Source organism: Hippocampus comes, unplaced genomic scaffold, assembly GCF_001891065.2.
Source record: "Hippocampus comes isolate QL1 unplaced genomic scaffold, H_comes_QL1_v1.1 scaffold372, whole genome shotgun sequence".
Lineage (NCBI taxonomy): Eukaryota > Metazoa > Chordata > Actinopteri > Syngnathiformes > Syngnathidae > Hippocampus > Hippocampus comes.
The window spans coordinates 203,399-209,040 of record NW_017805224.1 but is presented as its reverse complement, the minus strand read 5'-3'; positions in this window follow the sequence as shown (position 1 = coordinate 209,040).

Here is a 5,642-nt window from a genome sequence, read left to right as displayed (position 1 = left end):
CTGCGTCCCCTCCTCCTGTGTATTTCTTCATAATCTGTTTCCAATGTGGCAATATAACGAAGTGAGGCTGCAGAGAAAGCTGCCATAATTTTTTGGGGGGGTGGGGGGGGTGAAAAAAAGTCTGCTAGTGCACAGCAGTGGCTATTAGCCTCTAACTAGCTAACAAGGATAAGATATCCTTGCATATTTCAGTATCGTATTTCTGCCGTGTTACTGTGGGTTATAGGTGAACAAATGTTTGTTTTGAGTATTTGTATCTGCCGCGTCTGATATCTTGGCAATGCATTACGAAGAAAAAAAAAAACAACACATCCAAAGTTTCTTATCTGAGTTACAGTGAAATGACGTTAAAGTGTCAGGAAATAGTTTAAGTACTGTGAAAATATTTCTGAGAAACGCCCGTGGGCTGAACTGGTGTTGCCAAAGCGATTGTTTTCCTCATGTGCTCTTTATATACCGTACAGGTTATTTTAAAGCTGACAACAAATTGTTGTTTTTATGTGACTGTGAACTGTGAAGACACATTGTAAGCAGTATTGCGAATGTATTTCTGAGAAACGCCAGTGGGCTGAACTGACATTGACAAAGTAATTGTTTTCCCTATGGTCTCTTTATGTACAGATTTTTTTTTTTTTTTTCCGGCTACAGTTTAGTGTCAAGATGCAGTAGAAGTGTAAGGGTTTGCGAATGTATTTCGAAAAAAAAAGCCAGTCAACTGATCTGATGTTGACAATATAAGATTATTTCTGTTATGTAATGTTCGGCGTATTTCTATTGTGTGTACTTTCCTCAATTGTAATATTTTTTTGTCATATTTTTGTATTAGTGCCAATATTCTTGCATCTTTTAATATTGTTTTTTTTTCCCCCCAGATATGTCTTGAATTTAAACAATTTGGATGAGGAAAAAAAAGCGACTGCATCTCTCCTGTTTTGAGCTGCAATCTCTATTTGGAATGACAAGCAGACTTTGTTTCTACTTCAATAGCGAAGTTTAGTTTTCACCCTAAAACGGCCAGTTTTGAGATGATTATACTTGGGGGGGGGGGGACAATGTTATACTAGGTAGACAAACTTTCCCTGGAAAGTAAGTCCACAATGTTGAAGAAGAAAGTGGAAGCTGATAGGGAGGGCGCGCGGGTGCCCGTCTGGCCTCCCACTGCCCTGTGGTGAGTTTCTTCCCGAGATCACGGCGTGTCTGAGTGACAGCGATAACCAGCACCTAGGTGCCACCGGCGCTCGCTCGAATGTTTAATTAATTAATGAGACCGCAGGCTTGCTTTTCTAATTCCAACCATCCGGCGTGGGGGTGCATGTGAGGTTGATAGGCCAGAATAGGCGTTTTCCCCGTGAAGAAAGGAGAAGACGTATGTGCGGCTCGTAGCTCCGTATTTGTTGTGTTGACACTCTGGGACTTGCTCTCCTTGTTAGTATTGGGCTATTAATTACGCGTAGAGTATTTTTATTCTGACTTTTAATCACCCGTGATGATTGGGAGTTAATCATGGGCTAGATGATGATGATGATGATGATGATGAGAACTACAGGGTTACTACATTCATTCTTGCTCCCACTTTAATAACCAGGTCATGGACTCATGTCCCAGAAAAGACTAAACACCCTGCAAGTTAGTGCAAAGGTGCTTAGAGCAGCACACATGTTTCATTATTAATAATGAGGTCATCTTCTAAAGGGAAAATTTACAATATTGTATCGTCGCCTCTGTTTTTCAACTGGCTGTAAATAACACAAACCCAGTTAGAGCCTAATCATTAAAAGGAAATAACGTCACAAATCATGTTGAGAACATTGTACGCATTGTTGTGGAGCACTCGGCTGAGCCATTTAGCGCAAGACGATACACTGGCGCTGATTTTGAAACAAGGTGTGTTTAGAAAAAAATATGTACATGTCGTTCTGTCTACGATTAACCGCCGTGGCTGTGTCTCCTATTTTAGCCGTTGAATTATATCCCACAGGGTCTTTGGCGAGGTTTTTCCATATCATGACAACGTGGCGCTCCAAAGCAGCCATGCCACCATGAAGGCTCGGTCCCATGTGCTGGTGTTCAAGTTTAACTTCTTTATTTTCCCCCCACCCCCAATCTTTCTCTCCATGCATGAATTGCGTACACTCATCCGGGCACTCGAAAGGGGTTACGGCAGCCCAGGCCCCCACAGGTGCACTTTCCGAAGGTAAGCTAGGTAGCTACTGTAACTGCACATTGTAATCGCACTAAAAGTGTAAACAAAAGTTGCTTCCCTTTTTTTCTGTTGTGGGGAGGGCCGACTCATCATGGACCCCCAAGTGCGTTTCTTCCTCCACACCCTAAAAAAATTGAGGAAAACTGGAATGCTGATAAACAGTTCTTGACAGTTGAGTAGGCCGACTTCAGAGTTCTTTCAGTCTTGGTATGTTGTCAGCAATCAGCAAATGTGTAGAATGTATATAGAAACGAATCACTGAATGCACTTTATGGGGTCTTCCAACATATTTTTACACTTGTGTTGCAGATAAGAGTGTTGTGTGGTTTAGTTTAGTTTGTTGTATGAGGTGTTTTGAAAATTATGAAAACAAATGCATGCTGTAGATGCTGACCAAATATCTGAATACAAAACATATGCGAAAAGTCACTTTCACAATACAGAAGACGTGTAACAACATTAACCGAATGACAACCTGAATGATGGCATGTGCCGAAATAAAAGCTGATCTTTATTTGTATTCACAGCTCATCTTTTAAGAGCTGTTTTTTAAAATGCAAAATGTTTATAAATTATATATTTCACATTTTAGTGCCCCTGTAAACCATCGAAATGTACTAAATTCCCGCCCATAAAGCGCACGTCTTTTCTACTCGCAAAAAAACAGTCTCCGATCTTGGTAACACGTTGCAAAGGAATGATTTACCGGTGCTAAATAAAAGTCTATGCTCTGTGAAAGATCACAATAAACCATTTATGATCTCTGATAGTGGCATATTTTATTTGGAGCCTCTACAAAAATAGCTTTACGGCCGCCGAAGGAGAAACGTTATGACCCGCTATGGCTTGTATGATGCAGTTTAAACCATCATATGGCTTTACCTCGCAGTAGCTTGATTCATAAAAGTCTTTATTTTACAAAGACTTGCATTCAGTCTCACAAAGACGGCAACAGCCAAACACAGTGAAAATGAAATGGGACACTCGTGTGTCGCCATCACAACAAGATATGCTTCCAGTGTGCATTTCCATTGAAAACGTTCTGCGCATGTTCTTTCTTTTTAATCTGTTGAGGTTTTATCTCTCTACATCAAATCTACTCCGAGGTGGCACTCTTCATTTTCCAATACATTTACTTATCAGCGAATGAGGTGTCAAAGTTCACTTCATTATTTAACACTTGGGACTTTTTGCCAACACAAGTCCTTGTTTACGTCTGTCACAAATCAAGACAAAGTGGGGAAAGGATGATTTCGACAAAAAAAAAAAAAAAAAAAAATCCAATAATTTGCTTGATATATTTATTGTTTTGTGAACTTATTTTTACGATACTTTTCTTGCTCATTATTGTGTTGTAAATCACAATGCAAAACTACTACTTAACGTCAACCCCAAAATTTTCTTTACATGCTAGTCTAAACACAGCAGTTCTCATGTACCAGTAAGTGTTTATCCAGGAAGCCGTACACACGAGAGATACCTGTATATCCTGTCTCCCTAGATGCAATTCCTGGAGCGGCAGAGTGATACCCAAGAAGGTGGTGGGGTTGGGCGGAGGGTGAGGTGAGAACAGACCTCCTGTTGAACTTGGCTGGCTTCCAGCACTCATTTTGCCCAGTAATCTGCTGCAAATCAGTCAGTCACACCAGCTTTGAAGCAAACACATTAACATTTGAGAGCGCTCAGCCGCCGACAACGCACGCACGCACGCACGCACGCACACACGCACACACACACTCCGAACCAGTTTAGCACAGCATTATTCTTTTTGTCCTCTTCAGCCCATGTGTGTTTTCTATTCCTAGTTGACCTGAGGTGTGCGGGTGTGTGTGTTTGTTGGTACAATTTTTTGGGGTCCACATAGATTCGAACCCTGCACACTTGTGGCCCAGGAGGTTCTCACAGACCACAGGTGCAACACCATACAGCTGGTTATGGGTGGATGTCAATCGTAGTGTGTGTATGTGTGTGCGCGTGTGTGTGTGTGTGTGTGTGTGTGTGTGTGTGTGTGTGTGTGTGCGTGTGTGTGTGTGCGTGTTTGTATAACCAGTGCCCGTTTACATCCTGTTAGATTGAGCTGTCATTCGGCAGGCAGCAGATGAAGATTAATGGAGCGAGCAAACAATAAGAGGCTGGCAACAATCATGAATATGCTAATGGTCGTTATCCATACACACTCGGAGACGCGTATGTGTACAGTGTTTGCGAGGCGGGAGGTGATACAGGTTACACTTCTCTCGGGATTCACACCCAAAAAAGGAGGGTGATGGACAGGAGGGAGAGATTGGTAAATGGGAAGTAGGGGGCGGATGTCCCGTGCTTTATGTTTGGCTTGAGGGGCTACATGAGTGACTGACATGATTGGTGTTGCGTTAAAATGCGCGCGTTGCCAAGCGTCTGATTAATACTACAGGGTGTAATGAGAAGATGATTATGAAGAGAGAAAAAAAAAAGCAATAGATGGACAGATCTATTCAGTATAAGGATGATGGGATTCTTTGTTGTCTCGTCCCATTTAGGTGGTCCTCAGGGGTCCGTTCTGTGTTTGCAGCCATTTCAAAAAAAAAAAAAAAAAAGGAAAACCTGACTTCTTTAACTTGGCTCTTTACGCACGCTCCCCTCCATCTGGGTCACTTGTCGTCCACTTCATCACCTGAATACCTCCACTCAAGGGTCCCCCCGTGCCCCGCCTCCCACCAGGCTTGGAAACCATTTGGGGGGTTCTCTGACCTTCCCCGTTCTTTAAACACAAATACACACCTGCATTCCCGCACTTAGCACCGCACGTCCTGATGGAGAGCGTCATTTGCGCAGGGCGATGGATGGCACGCGTAACGTCGCCGAAGGAAGTGGTTATGATCGGCGATAATGAGCTCACAGGGGACGCCCGGAGAGAGCAGGCCGACCAATGTTGGATGCGACTCTCATGAGGCTCCCTGCTAAGCTGAGGCCCTTCTGTCTTGGGAGTTTGTTTGGGAGTGTGCGTTACCAACTGTCCCAGTGGTCATTATACACTCGTTGTGCTGAGTTGGTTATTGGTGCTCTCCTTGGACAGTAGTAGTTAAACACTTGGCTGTTGAATTACATCAGTTATGAGGCCAAGGTCACTGCTTTCAGAGCATTAAACAGTCGACTAGGGCACCGAGGGTTGCTAACAGCAGCAGTGGGGAGTGTGTGTGTGTGTGTGTGTGTGTGTGTGTGTGTGTGTGTGTTTGATTCTGATAAGAGGCGGCTATGGGAAGCAAAGACTGAAGCCTCGGATAATGGAAAAGCTTATCTGATCGATGGACCAACAAGGAAGACTGAGCATGCAACATACACACACACACACACACACACACACACACACACACCCACACACACACACACACACACACACACACACACACACACACACACACACACACACACACGCACGCACACACACACACGCACGCAC